The sequence below is a fragment of the Lolium perenne genome, chromosome 7 (assembly GCF_019359855.2).
Source record: "Lolium perenne isolate Kyuss_39 chromosome 7, Kyuss_2.0, whole genome shotgun sequence".
Classification (NCBI taxonomy): domain Eukaryota; kingdom Viridiplantae; phylum Streptophyta; class Magnoliopsida; order Poales; family Poaceae; genus Lolium; species Lolium perenne.
Window position 1 is genome coordinate 13,292,575 of NC_067250.2, and position 18,218 is coordinate 13,310,792.

An 18,218-nucleotide genomic window follows, 5' to 3' on the forward strand; every position below is an offset into this window, starting at 1 on the left:
GAGTCTTCACGAAGCGACGATGATCAAGTGAGGCATTCCGGCTTGAGTGGAGCTTGAAGAGCTATCATCAAGATCAAGCGAGATGCGCAAGGCAAAGGTATGGCCTTGCTAGGTTTTCCTTTTACCGGTCTCAAGGTGGTTGTTGGGAGACCGGATTATAGGATAGATAGCCGCACTATCAAGAGGGGCTTTCGGTTGGGTAACTTGATCGCATCGTCTTAGGGAGCTCAATCCTTTGCATACTTTGCATATCCTTATTGCTTCTTGGTGTTTCTCTGTGTGAGGTTCTTGAGCTTGTTGCTAGCTTTACAACAAGCCCAAGTTCATCGAAAACGGAATCCGCATGCATCTTCTATTGCGTTTTCGAGTTTGGACGTCTTCACCATTTCTTGACGGTGGGAGACTCCCTCTCTAAAATCATCTAAAATGTTCTGTGAGGAGTCTCCATATTTCCAACAAAATTGGTTTCATGTCAATCGGAGTTCGGGAGCATTAGTTATCACAGTTTTTGTATAAACATGTTTTCCTGCTCACCCGGTCGGACCGGCCCATGCGCCGGCCGGTTCCGGTCTGCCGGCCTCCCAACCGGCCTGCCCGGCGTGCCGACCGGTCAACCGGGCGGCAACCGGGCTCCAAACAAAGAGCCAGCAGATCCGGTTGCCGACCGGTCAGCCGGCCTACAGACCGGGGAGTCCGGCGCTCGGCCCGGTCAACCGGGCGCCAACCGGGCGCCAACCGGATGACCTCGGGGTTCGGCCTACCGACCGGTTTGGACCGGCTGGTCCGGTCTGTGGCCCGGTCTGGCCGGGCCCTAGACCGGACGGCCCGGCCCCAGGCCCGGTTGACCGGCTTCTTCGATGGTTGACTCAGCCCAACTTTTCCCCAACGGGTATATTTGCTCTTGGGCTATAAATAGCCCTTCTTCCACCTTGGGCTGAGTTAGTTCTTCCCATTCTCTCTCCTCCATTGTTGCATTTGAAGAACTTGCTCTCCCCCTTGATTCCTCCAACCATTCTTGCTCATATTTGAGGATTTGAGAGAGGAGATCTAGATCTACACTTCCACCAATCCATTTCTTCTCTAAGTGAGGGAATCTCTTGGGATCTAGATCTTGGAGTCTTTGGTTGACTTTTCCCCTTGTTCTTCCTCTCCAATCTCATCCTAGCATTCGTTGCTTTGGTGGGATTTGAGTGTGAAGGACTTGAACACCTCCGGTGTTCTTGCTTTGCATCATTGCATAGTATTGAGCTCTCCACCACGATTTGTTCGAGTGAGAGACCATGAGCTTGTTACTCTTGGAGGGTGACCTCCTAGTTGGCTTGGTTGGTGTCCCGGTGATCTCTTCGTGGAAGATTGTGAAGGGGCCCGGGCTTCTCCCTCGTGGAGCTTGTGAAGTGGTTGTGGAGCTTGCCATCTCCGGAGCGGAGGAAAAGCTAACCATAAGGAAAGGGCCATTATCCTTCGTGGGTGTGGTTCGGAGAATAGGGTGAGCCTTCGTGGCGCGGGGAATCCTTCGTGGGACCTCCACTCCTCCAAACGTGACGCACCTTGTTGCAAAGCAAGGGAACACGGGAACATAGTTGCCAGAATTCCGGATCGTCCGGTTCGAGGTACGGGATCGAGGGTCGAGGATCGGCATGTCAGCGAACAGGGATCGATGAGGGGTATAAATCTTTGGTACGGAAATTTGGGTCGGGGATCACGATCCACTTTGTTCTGGATCGAAGTAGAGATGAACAAGCTAAGAATCGTATCCGCGGTGCTTAGGAAAGAAGAGACGAAGAGGCCTGAAATCAAGTGTATTAATTCGCCCAGATATGACGCCTGGAATTACCCTTTTTAACTTTGTCTTTAAAAGCAATTTCCATAATTTAGATTCTAATTTGGTAGGCAAGCAATCAACATACGGGATCGTGATCCCGCGCCGAACCATGTCGTTCCGCTCGACGTTCCCGACCCCGTTCCGGATCGATCGATCCTGGATCGTGGTACGCGACACCGATCCCGAACCTGGCTACTATGCACGGGAATACATCCTCGTCTCCGCGTGCCTCGGTTATTTCTATACCCGAGTCTCTTTCCTTGTGATAGCCATCGTGCTTGAAGTACATATATCTTGCTATCACTTGTGCTACATATATCTTGTGCCTATCTTGCTTAGCTCTAGTTGCTATTGTTACACTTAGTTGAGCTTAGCATATTTAGGGTTTGTGCTTGTAAACTAAACGATAGTTTAATTCCGCATTCTTACAAGACAAATCCGCAAGAGTTTGTAATTGCCTATTCACCCCCCCTCTAGGCGACATCTCGATCTTTCATAATATCCTAGTACTGATAGAGATATTGAGTACATGTCACGAGTTCCATATTCTAGTGTTGTTGGTTCCTTGATGTATGCCATGGTTTGTTCACGTCCTGATTTATCATATGCTATGAGTTTGGTCAGTCGATACATGACTAACCCTAGTAAAGAACATTGGAAAGGTGTGGCACATCCAAAGCTTGCTTGAAGTTTGGTATAACCGGTGACGGACTCGCTAGCTATGTGGATTCAGACTTTGATGCCGACTTGGATAAGAGAAGGTCCCTCACAGGTTATGTTTTCACTGTTGGTGGATATGCTGTGAGTTGGAAGGCAATGTTGCAACCTGTTGTTACGCAATCTACAACTGAAGCAGAATATGTGGCTATTGCTGAAGCTTGCAAAGAGTCTGTTTGGTTGAAAGGTTTGTATGCTGAGCTTTGTGGAAATGATTCTTGCATTAACTTGTTTTGTGTCAGTCAAAGTGCAATATATTTTGCTAAAGATCAAATGTTTCATGAGAGGATAAAGCATATTGATATCAAGTACCATTATGTTCGCGACATTGTTGCTCAAGGTAAACTGAAGGTATACAACATAAGTACTCATGATATATAATCCTGCTGATATGATGACAAAGACAATTTTTGCTGCTAAGTTTGAGCTTTGCTCGAGCTTGGTTGATATAAATGTTTAGCTCAAGTGTTGGCACCATCAACTGTTTTCTTTGTAGTTTAGGAGATTGTTAAAGTTCATGCTACGCGATGGAATTTGTCTCAAGGTGAAGTTTGTTATATTATGATGCAAATTCATACTAAAGGGAGGCTAACTTCTAACGAACGGAGCGAGGGGGCCTGCGAAAGGGGGGGTGCGGGGGGCGGCATCTCCCCGTGGTACGGATCAATGTCCCCGCCTATATATACCTCTTCTAAGCCGACAGTTAGGTTTATCAGATTATAAGATGACCACCGGCGTTTATAAATATTCCCTAATATAGTGAAGTATTTGCTAGCTGGCATCCGTGGTTTTTCCCCTTCTGTGTTGGAAGAGGTTTTCCATATTAAATCTTGTATCTTCATTGTGTTTTTTCTTTTATCGTTCTTTTTTTTCTTGTCGCGTTTATAACAACTTTTCTAGACTAACAAGGGTGGAAAGGACGGCAACAAATTCACTTCCCAGTACCCTTAAGAATTGAGGAAAAATACCCATCACTTACACTAGGATACAATATGTTAGGCACTTATGTTTTTTTGACAATTAATACCACGTATATTTAAAGTAGCAAATAGTACATGGTAGAGATGTATGAGCTGTCTCTAGCAATTACAAAATAAGGTTTAAAAAGTAATTTTTCGAGGTCTTCAAATTCTTTCCTCTTCCTTGACATAATCTTGTACTTTTCTGAAGGCAGCCAAAAACAAATACCAAACCACAAATATGTAAATATCAACGAAGGTTCTCCCATAATTTTAATTTGAGCCGTAATGTCAAGGCTACGTGCATGCACGCAACCATTAATGTAGTCAATTAACATCGAAAATAGTACCAACACCAGTATGCTAGGACAAAGTAACCGAACAACTTTATCAACGTCGTTGGGGAGCCAAGAGTACGGATCACTATTGCCGAGGATGTAGAAGCCGAGACAAATATCGCGAGGAAAATCATCCTCGCGGCAACCATGAGAGAATATCCAAAATAGATCTAGCGAAGCAGGATCTGAAAACTCATGCCTACAAAACTGTAATCTTCCAACACCACCAATAACGTCAAGAAGGAGATCTCGTTATCGAACGAAGAGCTAAATATCACTTATTGTAGACGATGTCGTCTCCATTGAGATGAGTGCCAAAAAGAAGATAACTACCAAATCCCTAAAAATCACTACTTTTATTTAAAACTAGCACAAAACCCGTGCGTTGCTACGATATCATATGAAAATACAAGATATGTTTACGTATTGATGTTTTTTTGAAAAATAAGATTTTTACGAAGATGCACTATTTGTTTTGACTATATTTAAGCCCTCTAACATTTTATAAAGTAAACATGTAAAAATAGATATAAATCATTTTTCACATGTGTCGAATCCACCCCATTTCCTTTCTCTCTCACTTTTATTTCTAGCTCGCAAAGTTGATCAAACCAGTATAGCACACCCAACCTCAGCCCTCCTTTGCTCAAGTTGCTCACCGTTGAGCGCAGTGTCTTATCCATGTCCTCCAATGTTGTCTTTTGTTGACTCGGAGCCAAGTTTAGCCGTTTGGTGAAACCAGCCGGATGAAACTGAGAAAACGAGATGTGTCCCCTCTCTCCCCGTGATTTCTCTCTCTTTCTTATTAGAATCCCTGAAGTGCCCAATTTCGGCACCTGGATCGTCTAAGGCATGAAGCGTTTCCTTTTCCATTTGTGCCAAGGGAACGATTCGAACCGTACTTATTTACTTAAACTGTGACAAAGGCTATAATTTCGATTGAAAATATGAGTACAATAAAAAATGGAAATGGGGAGAAGACCTCCCCTCCTTAATGTTAGGGAGTATAACAAATAATACACTTGCACATAAATAAATTAATAATCAATTCAAATTTTCCAAATAATTCCATTTTCTAGCTTTGGAGCAAAGATTTAAATTTACCAAATATATATAATTTAATTGGGACATTACAAATTGACAAGAATCAACAAATTTGAAAACAACATCAGTTACCAGCAAACAAGATGAGCAGCGCACATCCTAGCAGCAAAACACATTAGCTAGCTAGCAAATTAGAGAGACCAAATCAGTAGCCCGACTAAGCAGCGCGCACACACAACAAGGCCGCGGCCAAAACCAGCAGCCCGAGTGCGTGGATTTGGCCGGCATAGGCGGATGCCGCGCCGAGCTGCCCGGAAGCAGCCGGCGCGGCGCGCCATGCGATCGATGTGCAGGCCGGCAGCGGGACCACACGCGCGTCGGACAACGGTCTTGGGAGATAAACGGGCTCGTCTCGGACGCAGGCCACCGGGCTGCTCGTTCCCGTCGCCGACATGGAGATCGTGTCGCCGCAGGAGAAGAAGCCTGGAGGCAATGCCTGCGCTTCTCCTCGGCGTGGTGTTCTCCTTGTGATATGTTCTTTCCCCGGTCCCAATCTCTCCCCATCTCCTTTCCAAAATCAACCACGCCATGTCCAAAGGAAAAAGTCAACCAGGCCACATCCGACGAGCCTTCTCCAGGAACCTGAACAAGGGCTTCTCCAGGAGATCTCGCCGTGGAGGGCGCAGCACCAACGCATCGGCTACGGAGATCCAGGGGTGCTGCCTCAGCCTGCCTTGCTCGCCGGAGAAGGAGAGCGGGGCATCGCGGGCGCTGCACCAGAGCGATTTTGGAGGGCAGAGGATGGGGTACATCTATGTGGCTCCCTGCTCACCGCGAGCGAGGCGTCGCCGGCCCCACCAGGAGCGATTTAGGAGCATAGAGCCAGCGGCTCGTGGACGGGATCAATAATTTCGCTAGCGGCGGCTGCTCCACGAATTTGGCGTTGCTCCGGCAGGGGTAAAGGGGCTGGGGTGACCACCAAGAACGCCGCAGCGCGGGATTGAGCGATTTTGGTGAGCAGAGAGGCCCTCTCCGACGGAGCTGCGGCGGCGGCCTTGCCTCCTGCCTCAAAGCTTTCCTATCGACTGGGACAGTGCTGGATTTAGCGATGAGGATGAGCTCGAGAAAGGGGAACGAGCACGAAGCGAGAGGTGCTTTTTCATTTTTTTTGTTTGACCGATGCTTTTTCGTTCGTTGGGCTTGCGCAGCGGGCGACAAACAAACGAAACGTTATGTTATTCACTTGGCAGTGGCAGACGATGTAATTTCAATGAAAACCAGGGGCAATTTCTGACGGACGACGGAAACACTTTTTGCTTTATTATTAGGTGTAGAATAGGAAATATGCCTGCGCGTCGTAGCGGATTAATTTTTACTAAATATTATGTTACGTGAAGGCAATTACCACTATAAACATTTGAGAATATGTAATTTCTAGGGTCTAACACTGTCCATATATCTCAGTCACCTAAATTGCATATTTGAAAATATGTTTTTTAATTGTGGGGTAATTTGGAGGGAATCTTTAGTTCTCACACCGTATTTGATCATTTTTAAATTTGATCAAATGTTTACACAAAAATAGCAACATATGTGACATCAAATTACCATATTAATTTAGTGTGATAAATGTTGCTACTTTTTTCTAAGAAGTTAGTCAAAGTTAATAGAATTTGACTTAAGACATGGCCTAACGTACACTTATTTGATGGCGGAGGGATTAAGTTATATTCTATAATAGATAAAAAGTACTCCCTTTAGGGTAGATGCAATTAAATCATTAACACTCAAAATATTTGTTATTTTAACTTAATATAGCATATATGTTTGTGTGTTGCAACGGGAGGAAAAATTGATGTGTAGTCAAACTTAAGAAATATTATTTAATTTTGCAGGCCACGGAGAATTTCATTGTTAAAAAACATACTTCTGCTCTAATGTACAAGAAGGGATACATACTTTACGTAAAAGCTTGTTTCTGAAGAAACAAAATATGAAATCTAATTTGTAACAGGACAGGAATACAGACAGCGCAATTCCGATGCATGTATGGGTTCAATACAGCAATGTACAATGCAATCGAGGGTTAAAAATTTCTGCAATTTCTCCAGTCGTACTTGCTTTGCATAGATTATTGGGCCGATGCAGTACTTGCTTTGCAAACTCTAAGAAAACTCAGGGTTATATGACACGCACGCAGGATTTGCTGCCGCCGCCCAGGTCCCGCCTCCACCTCTCTCCGTGAGGAAGCAAATCAACCCCACCTTGCTGCAATTCCCGGTCTCTGGTGACACCCTTCTCACACGGGCATACTGCACACGGGAGTTCCACGCCGCCCCACTGAGGCCGTGTTCGGAAACGGTCCAGATTCGTGAAACTCCGTCGATCTGGCTTCCCGCAGCCACTCCAGTTTCCCGAACGGAGCTGGAAACGTTCGGCGCTGCTCCTTAATTTGGATGGGCCGAAAGCCCATTTTCTTTGAGCAAGCCTGCTAAAGAACGTGGCTTTCTAGCCTGGTTTGGTCGGGTAGAGTCAAAGAGCTGTTGACACGTATCTGTTTCCCCATTTTTTTCTCACCAGATCTCGATCTCCTCGTCTCGTGCTTGACTCCGACCACTGATTTCCTCCGTCCGGCAGCCTAATCATCGTCGGAGAGGTATCCTGTAGCTTTCTTCCCCTCTGCCGCATCTTTCCCCTTGGATTCGGCCCCCTCCCATGCGATGGTGGTCGTGGTTGTGCCCAGCGTGATGCTGATGGCATCCGGTGGTTACAACGCCACTTCGCCTCTCCAGCTCTCGAGCCAACCAATGGCGTAGGTGCGCCGCCATATCTCGAGCTCGCTGTAGAAGAGGGCTCCGGCGGCGGTGGGGTGGAGCATGCGTGCGCTGGAGGCCGGTAGGATACGCCGTCACAGAACGGGATGCAGCCATGCGAGTCGATTGGGGATCTGAGACCTGCGAATAGAACGAGGGAGAGTCAGCGAAGCGTTATTTTGGACTTGGCGGTGGCAATCATCCGTAATTTATCGCTGCTCCGTCCTTTGCCGATCCGCGAATTTACGGAAGAGGTGCTCCGTGTTTTGTACATAATTTTCGTTCAGCTTCTCGAATCTAGCTCCGTGGAGTTCACGTGTTCGGTGCTGCTCCAGGGTAGAATTCAGAGAAGCTAGAAGCCAGCGAGTTGCCGAACACGCCCTGAATTTCCAAAAGTGTTGTGGCGTGATGTTCTCCTGGCTTTTCTTTACCAAGTCTATAGTTTCAATTACATGGGCGCTTATATTCGCATCAAGGGTCTCAGCGACTGTCCAATGAAAAATTCTGCTGCCAATATCCCTATTTGCAGAACCTTTCCAAATTGGTGGACTTCCATGACCTCTCCAAATTCCAACAATATATTTTAGTGACTTCATCTAACTATCAAGTATTTATCCTCTTTTTCCGGAAAACAGAACAACAAAATCTAGATCTATCTCTCAGTGAATCTGAAATGTTCTTTATATATTTTTCTTCAAATACAGCGCCACCAGCTAGCGGAACAACAACAAAGAACAGCACCACCATTATCTAAAATTCCAAATCTGCCAAACTCGCTATCTCTCTGCACACTCTGCTCCTCTGCTCTGAACTTGTCTTCTATCTCTCCTCAGACACGAGAGCAGCAGCACCAAATCACCAAAGCACCAAAAAAGCCAAATACTCAGATTGATTCTTCTCCACACGATCCCCTAATCTAGCTACTGTCGTACCTCATCTCTTCCTAGCTCGATGTGGAGCTCCGGCTCTTCTGGCAAGCTCGCGGGCTCCCATGGAGGCGGCAGCGCGGGGATTTCCGAACGGGGCTGCAGGTGGGTAGCCCGCATCCCCATCGGCGTTGGAGGATTCCCAGATGAGTGCGATGTGGGGAGGACGCGCCCGTCTCGGGCGGAAGCTGCAGCTGACTGCAGACGGACATGGCTGGATCAGGCCAGGCAGGCGCCGGGAATGGCCGGGGCGGCGGATGAGAGCGGGATGTTACGACGTGGGGCGGCGCGTACTGGATCCGGGCGCCGCTGAGAGTACGAGCTCAGGTTGGTGACGGCGGACTGGATCGAGAGAGGAACGGGTTCCGGCCAGGGCAGCGCGAGGAGAGAGATGATGAGGAGGAGAAGGTGGGTAGTTTGGCCGGTTGGCTGCCATGTGGGCCACGAAACGTTCGGAGGCGTGAAGCCTGTTCTCCACAACAAACGATCAGGAAGGAAACCGAGACGAACCGTTTTTTCGTGACTAAGCGGTGGCAGGCCGTGTAATTTCAACAGGACGATAGGGGCAAGAAAAAACGGACGACGGAAACCGTTTTTGCTTTATTATTAGGGAGAGACTTCACACATAGATTCGGTTCCCATCCTCCTGATGCCGGTGGGACAAGCCGGAGGAGAAGGAACCGATCTACGAAGGAGGTGAAGATTGAGGTGGCTCTAGGTTTTGGAGGCAGCGGCTGTTCTCTCTAGCGGACGATAAACTTTGATTATGGAAATGTTGTTGCGCACTTGTGTTTTATTTTTCTCCTACCTCCTCTGGGTGAAGCAAATGGTTATTGGTGTCAAACCAACTACTCCTTTCGCCCTGGTTTATAGATCTTATGGACAGTTTTAGGTCGGTGATTTGACTTGTCTACCTCGTGAAGTGATCATGAGATGGACGTGTGTGACTGGTACAGACATCCTGCGTCATCCGGGCTTGCCTTCACACATGCTGATCCATGAGCTTGTTGCATCTATATTCCGTCCCGCTTTAGTGCATCTCCAGCGGTGCAATTTAAAATGACGATCTATTTGGTTTTATTATATTTATTTATCTTACGCGCGGAGAAAAAAATATGTCACGGTCCAACCTATCGGATCAGCGCCTCCAATGCTGCGATCCAGTCGGTCCACTTTGGTTATTTTGGCCCGTTGGTCAAAGACAACAGACTATTCAAATTCAAATAAAACACTAAAGCAATGCGGAATTTTGAAAAAAGTTTCATTTATTCAAACATAATTTACACATAAAATAAATAAAAGAAAATTTACTAAACCCTAGCTACAACTTCTGCCCTGCGCGGGCGTCGACGGCGCCACCGCCTAATCTTCATCCTTGGTGAGGTCGACGAACGGGGGTGGTGTCCATGGGACGTGTTGCACCCACACAGGGTATTCCGCGACCCATGCTACGGCGGAGGTGGCGGAAACCACACAGGGTGCGTCGGTGCCACGTTTCGTTGCGGTGACGACAACGGCGGCGGAACATGTTGCCCTACCCACGCGGCCAGAAGCGGCACGGGCGGCGGCACTGGTGGTGTTGGTGGCAGCAGGATGTTGTGCTCCGCCACCATTGTCGTGAGGCGGACGAGCTCGTCTAGGTCGTCCCATGACCACTTGGCCTCCTCATTGGCCTTCAACTCGTCCAACGCTTGGGTGATGGCCGCCTCCTCATGGTAGTCATAGTGGTTAACGACGGTTTGATGGACATAGCTATTGACGCCAGTCATCTTTCTACCATCGGCCACTGCCATATGAGCCCGTGGTACACGCGAGCTTCTTCATTGGCATATGAATTACAACACAATCTAAAAATATAATCTCTCCACACATAAAAAATAAGTTGTCAATCACAATCATGCAAATAGCACTTAAACAATATCTAGGGCTCAGTCAATCACAAACTATTAGGGGATCGTGGTGGATCTTGGAATTGGAGATGGTGCTCGTGTGTTAGGGAGGATGTTGATGTTAATGGAGAGGCATCCCCATATGCCATGGAGGAGTGGTGATGACGATGGCTTCGATTTCCCCTTCTTCGAAGGTTGTAGAACAACATGATTTGCCATTCCCGAAGTAGGAGAGGACTTTCGTCTCTGCTGCTGCCTCTGTAAATCATGGAAAAAATATGGCGTAGCTTTTCTGGCGAAACGGAGGCGTTTGTAGAAAAAAAGGAGAGTCGAAACAACGCTCTAGGCCTGAACGGGTCTGGGTGGCACGACCTTGCAAGGTGGCCACGCCACCTGGTCTCTTTCGGACCTCGTGGCTCCTCTCGCATTCTTCTTTCGCTGGCGGTCCTTCCCCCGATGAAAAACATCCGTGGTATTTTTTCTTTAATTATTTGGATTTTAGAAGGTCCCCGAAACAGCAAAATACAAAAAAAGGTTTTCTGCATCTCAAAAATTAAACACCAATAAAAGGGACTTTGTAGAAAAGTACCGTAAATCACCTAAAAATTCATAAACAATGGTATATTGATGCAAATATCATTCTAAAGTGATGATATATGTTGCTATTATGATGATACAAAATACACGTATCAGGAGGGGGCAATGACCCGAGAGAGAAGAATATAGGGCATGAAGAATGTTTGAGGAGAAATGAGTGTCCCATTCTTCATTACGAAATAAACAAATTATTTTGTGCTGAACGAGCGGCAATGTATGCATTACAATCGGGTGGAGTGAGGATAATTGTCTAGGATTACAAGAATGATACAAATCCGATGCATCGTGCATGTTGTTGCTGATTAATCTTTTTATGAGCTAGGGAGGTCCCAAAGGACCGAGAGCTACATCAAATTCCAAGAGGTGGAATGCATTTTACAGTTTGGTCCCTTAAGAAAAGAAGTGTAGGTTTTATTGCATAGAAAACAAAAAAATCTACGGCAAAACGAATAAAACCAAGATCTTCATCCCCGCGGGATCCTCCGTACCCATGTGAAGGCACCTTTAGTACCGGTTCCAAAGGGGGGTTTTGGTACCGGTTTGCTACCTTTAGTTGCCAAACCGGTACCAAAGCCCCCCAAAGGCTGTTTTTCTACTATAGTGTTGATGGCCCATAGGCTCTATAGCTAGTTGTGCACCGTTATACAAGATGAAGAGAAGGTGCGGGTTAGCTGGCTGGTATGATTGGAACGCATGATAAAAGTGCAAGGTTGGAAAGATAAGGAAGTAGAAACAGGTTTGGTCTAAAATTGTCCGAAAATTGGATTTGGAAAAGGATCCTATAACTTTGATACAAGATGTGTATTTCTCCCTAGGGCAAACGTGAGGAAAAAGGGTGTGGTGCACTATTCCACAAACTTTGGAAATCTTTTCAGAAAAGGTTTGGTTGCTCTTATTATTTTATTTGATTTACAAGTAAAGCCAAAATAGTGCTAAGGTGGTTCTTTGAGTTAGTTATGCTTTTTGCCAAATTATGGCATAATTTTACCCAATATTAGAATATAAGGTTTGAGCCAAGAAATGATAGAAACATCATTTCAACGCATAAAAGAGAATTTTCGAAATAAGAGTATGCCTTCGTAAAGATTATTATTCTTTTTGGAAAAAACTAATGAGGTATTATTCCCCACTCTTTTCTTGATATCACACACCAAAAACATTTTTGTGAATAACTTTTGATAATTTAAGGAAAGATAGTTTTAAGTGACTAAATGAAGGAGGAAAAGAAATTTGAATAGGAAGATAGAAATACAGTTGTGAGAATACGTGAATAAATATTATCTTCAAACCTCTTTCTTATACAAAACAAAAGAGAAAGAATTGTATAGGTCATAGCCACATGATTTTGTTGGCAACCTAAGGAGGATTTCAAAATAGAAAGTAGTGGGAATCTTGGCATGCACAAGGATCGTGGTGATAAGGTCAGTGCCATTATGCTAAGAAGATAGGTGTTGATCAGGACAAAACTTCAGGTTTGATTGAGATTTAAGCACAAAGATTTTGGTAGAGTTATGGTCATGTAGTTCCAAAATAGAAGTGCAAGAGATTGGGGTGAGGTTTGGGTACATGAAGATTCCATTGGATTCATGTCTTCAAAGAGCACGCAATTATGTATAACTACTATACTAAAGTGTAACAAACTTCTTTTTTCTCATAATTTTGAATTACTTTTCGGATTAACCCTGGGTTGACACGTACATGTTTAGATAGTTTGATTTGCACAAGAATTTTCTATGTGCACTTTTGGTGCTCTCTAGCATTTTTAGGGATGTTGGAAAAGACACATGCAGTTCCTTTCCCGCGTGGTGATAGCGTTGGCGTGGACGGTCAAAGCGGTGCCGACGCCGCTTAATGTTGCGTCGGTTCCCGAGCCTCCATCTCTCTTCTCTCCCACTCTTCTTTCTCAATTTCTGTTCTTCCCATTGAACGGCATGGTGGCATGGTGACTCCCTCCCTAGCCACAACGCTGAGTTGCGTGCGGTAGTTGGGGTGGCGGCAACACCGTCGGGGTGGAGGCGGGCCACCAGGTAGGGAGAAGGGCGGATCCTCTCTATTCCCCATCAGCAGTCGGCGGCTCCATGGCATCGGGGTGGGGCGCGACCTCGGGAGGTAGTGCCGATGGCGTCGGTATGGAGGCGGGCCGAAGGGATTTGGCGGCGACGCCATGTGTAGGGAGGGAGCTCAGTCTGGAGGCGGCTGAATAGGAGCCGCCATATATTCCGTGACCGCGCGCCCGACAAGAAGGTCGAGTTCGTTAGCCGGCCGACTACAAGGCGGAGGTAGGAAGCCAGGAACTCGAAGCGGCGAATCTTGGAGTTATCGATGTTGGGGGCGAGGGGCTAGCCGGAAACCCTGCGCACAGCCTCCTTCGATCTCCCTTCCTCCGTGTCGTCGACATCTCCCCTTGGCCGCGGAGCTCCGCCTCGCCGCCACCAAGGTTCGGCGCTGGACGACGATGGAAGAGGGCGCCCAAGCACACATCTTTTCCCCCGCGTGGCCCGCGGCTGCCGGCGACCAAATTCGCTGCAACGTGGGGTCGTGAGGCAGCACCTGTCCCCGACGGCCGTTGCTCTTCACAGTCCGTCGGCTGGACCTCTGGATCCGGCGTGTGTGGTCGTTATCATCTACCTGCTCGAGCGCATCAGAGCTGGAACGAGGATGAAGGCGACGGCCGCTGTCGCGGTTCCGCCGGGTCGACGCCTACCATATCAGCGCGAGCTGCCAGGAGGAGAGGACGCAGTCGAGTTTTGCCCACGATCTAGGTCAGATTATTCTCTCCTATGCTTCTTCAGTTGCTTCTCGCTGCTCCACGAATGCATCACCGCACTGCTCATGCCGTTGTTGTTCTGTTGTGTGCTGAGACAAGGTGTGTTGATATCTGTTGGCCTGCTGCCACGTACCCAAGCTGCTGCCAGCGGCCACCTTCCCGAGCTCATGTCGCCGGCCACCATTCCACCTTGCCGGTTGATGGCGTGTAACACACACGTTCGTTGGGAACCCCAAGAGGAAGGTATGATGCGCACAGCAGCAAGTTTTTCCCTCAGAAAGAAACCAAGGTTTATCGAACCAGGAGGAGCCAAGAAGCACGTTGAAGGTTGATGGCGGCGAGATGTAGTGCGGCGCAACACCAGGGATTCCGGCGCCAACGTGGAACCTGCACAACACAACCAAAGTACTTTGCCCCAACGAAACAGTGAGGTTGTCAATCTCACCGGCTTGCTGTAACAAAGGATTAGATGTATAGTGTGGATGATGATTGTTTGCAGAGAACAGTAAACAAGTATTGCAGTAGATTGTATTTGATGTAAAAGAATGGACCGGGGTCCACAGTTCACTAGAGGTGTCTCTCCCATAAGAAATAGCATATTGGGTAAACAAATTACAGTTGGGCAATTGACAAATAGAGAGGGCATGACAATGCACATACATGACATGATGAATATTGTGAGATTTAATTGGGCATTACGACAAAGTACATAGACCGCTATCCAGCATGCATCTATGCCTAAAAAGTCCACTTTCAGGTTATCATCCGAACCCCTTCCGGTATTAAGTTGCAAGCAACAGACAATTGCATTAAGTATGGTGCGTAATGTAATCAATAACTACATCCTCGAACATAGCATCAATGTTTTATCCCTAGTGGCAACAGCACATCCACAACCTTAGAACTTTCTGTCACTGTCCCAGATTTAATGGAGGCATGAACCCACTATCGAGCATAAGTACTCCCTCTTGAAGTTACTAGCAAAAACTTGGCCAGAGCCTCTACTAACAACGGAGAGCATGCAAGATCATAAACAACACATAGGTAATAGATTGATAATCAACATAACATAGTATTCTCTATTCATCGGATCCCAACAAACGCACATGTAGCATTACAGATAGATGATCTTGATCATGTTAGGTGATGGCGTGTAACTCACACGTTCGTTGGGAACCCCAAGAGGAAGGTATGATGCGCACAGCAGCAAGTTTTCCCTCAGAAAGAAACCAAGGTTTATCGAACCAGGAGGAGCCAAGAAGCACGTTGAAGGTTGATGGCGGCGGGATGTAGTGCGGCGCAACACCGTAGATTCCTACGCCAACGTGGAACCGCACAACACAACCAAAGTACTTTGCCCCAACGAAACAAAGTGAGGTTGTCAATCTCACCGGCTTGTCTGTAACAAAGGATTAACCGTATTGTGTGGAAGATGATTGTTTGCAGAAAACAAGAAAACATTATTGCAAAGAGATTGTATTTCAGTAAAGAGAATTGGACCGGGGTCCACAGTTCACTAGAGGTGTCTCTCCCATAAGACAAACAGCATGTTGGGTGAACAAATTACAGTTGGGCAATTGACAAATAAAGAGAGCATGACCATGCACATACATATCATGATGAGTATAGTGAGATTTAATTGGGCATTACGACAAAGTACATAGACCGCCATCCAACTGCATCTATGCCTAAAAAGTCCACCTTCAGGTTATCATCCGAACCCCTTCCAGTATTAAGTTGCAAAGCAACAGACAATTGCATTAAGTATGGTGCGTAATGTAATCAACAACTACATCCTTAGACATAGCATCAATGTTTTATCCCTAGTGGCAACAGCACAACACAACCTTAGAACTTTCTGTCATCGTCCTGTGTCAATGCAGGCATGAACCCACTATCGAGCATAAATACTCCCTCTTGGAGTTACTAGCATCAACTTGGCCAGAGCATCTACTAATAACGGAGAGCATGCAAGATCATAAACAACACATAGACAATAGATTGATAATCAACATAACATAGTATTCTCTATTCATCGGATCCCAACAAACGCAACATATAGAATTACAGATAGATGATCTTGATCATGTTAGGCAGCTCACAAGATCCGACAATGATAGCACAATGGGGAGAAGACAACCATCTAGCTACAGCTATGGACCCATAGTCCAGGGGTAGACTACTCACACATCACTCCGGAGGCGACCATGGCGGCGTAGAGTCCTCCGGGAGATGAATCCCCTCTCCGGCAGGGTGCCAGAGGCGATCTCCTGGATCCCCCGAGATGGGATTGGCGGCGGCGGCGTCTCAGTAAGGTTTTCCGTATCGTGGCTCTCGGTACTGGGGGTTTCGTCACGGAGGCTTTAAGTAGGCGGAAGGGCAAGTCAGGAGGCGGCGCGAGGGGCCCAGACCATAGGGCCGCGCGGCCAGGGCAGGGGCCGCGCCGCCCTATGCTCTGGCTGCCTCGTGGCCCCTCTTCGTTTCGTCTTCGGACTTCTGGAAGCTTCGTGGAAAAATAGGCCCCTGGGCGTTGATTTCGTCCAATTCCGAGAATATTTCGTTACTAGGATTTCTGAAACCAAAAACAGCAGAAAAACAAAGAATCGGCACTTCGGCATCTTGTTAATAGGTTAGTTCCAGAAAATGCACGAATATGACATAAAGTGTGCATAAAACATGTAGATAACATCAATAATGTGGCATGGAACATAAGAAATTATCGATACGTCGGAGACGTATCATTAGGCAGCTCACAAGATCAGACAATGATAGCACAATGAGGAGAAGACAACCATCTAGCTACTGCTATGGACCCATAGTCCAGGGGTGAACTACTCACTCATCAATCCGGAGGCGACCATGGCGGTGTAGAGTCCTCCGGGAGATGATTCCCCTCTCCGGCAGGGTGCCGGAGGCGATCTCCTGAATCCCCCGAGATGGGATTGGCGGCGGCGGCGTCTCAGTAAGGTTTTCCGTATCGTGGCTCTCGCATCGGGGCTATTATCGACGGAGGCTTAAGTAGGCGAAGAGGTAGGTCAAGGGGCGTCACGAGGGGCCCAGATGGCAGGGCCGCGCGGCCAGGGGCTAGGCCGCGCCGCCCTATCATCTGGCCACCTCGTGGCCCCACTTCGTTTCATCTTCGGACTTCTGGAAGCTTCGTGGAAAAATAGGACCCTGGGCGTTGATTTCGTCCAATTCCGAGAATATTTCCTTACTAGGATTTCTGAAACCAAAAACAGCAGAAAACAGCAACTGGCTCTTCGGCATCTTGTTAATAGGTTAGTGCCGGAAAATGCATAAATATGACATATAATGTGTATAAAACATGTGAGTATCATCATAAAAGTAGCATGGAACATAAGAAATTATAGATACGTTTGAGACGTATCAAGCATCCCCAAGCTTAGTTCCTACTCGTCCCGAGTAGGTAAACGATAACAAAAATAATTTCTTAGGTGACAATGCTACCAACATAATCTTGATCAATACTATTGTAAGCACATGTAATGAATGCAGCGATCAAAACAATGGTAATGACATGAGTACACAACTGAATCATAAAGCAAAGACTTTTCATGAATAGTACTTAAAGACAAGCATCAATAAGTCTTGCATAAGAGTTAACTCATAAAGCAATAATTCAAAGTAAAGGTATTGAAGCAACACAAAGGAAGATGAAGTTTCAGCGGTTGCTTTCAACTTGTAACATGTATATCTCATGGATATTGTCAACATAGAGTAATATAACAAGTGTAATATGCAAGTATGTAAGAATCAATGCACAGTTCACACAAGTGTTTGCTTCTTGAGGTGGAGAGAGATAGGTGAACTGACTCAACATAAAAGTAAAAGAATGGTCCTTCAAAGAGGAAAGCATCAATTGCTATATTTGTGCTAGAGCTTTTATTTTGAAAACAAGAAACAATTTTGTCAACGGTAGTAATAAAGCACATGTATTATGTAAATTATATCTTACAAGTTGCAAGCCTCATGCATAGTATACTAATAGTGCCCGCACCTTGTCCTAATTAGCTTGGATTTACATGGATTATCATAGCATAGCACATGTTTCAACCAAGTGTCACAAAGGGGTACCTCTATGCCGCCTGTACAAAGGTCTAAGGAGAAAGCTCGCATTGGATTTCTCGCTTTTGGTTATTCTCAACTTAGACATCCATACCGGGACAACATAGACAACAGATGATGGACTCCTCTTTTTTCGACACCTAATGGACTCCTCTTTAATGCATAAGCATTCAACAACATATAATATTCTCATAAGAGATTGAGGTTTGTTGTCCAAACTGAAACTTCCACCATGGATCATGGCTTTAGTTAGCGGCCCA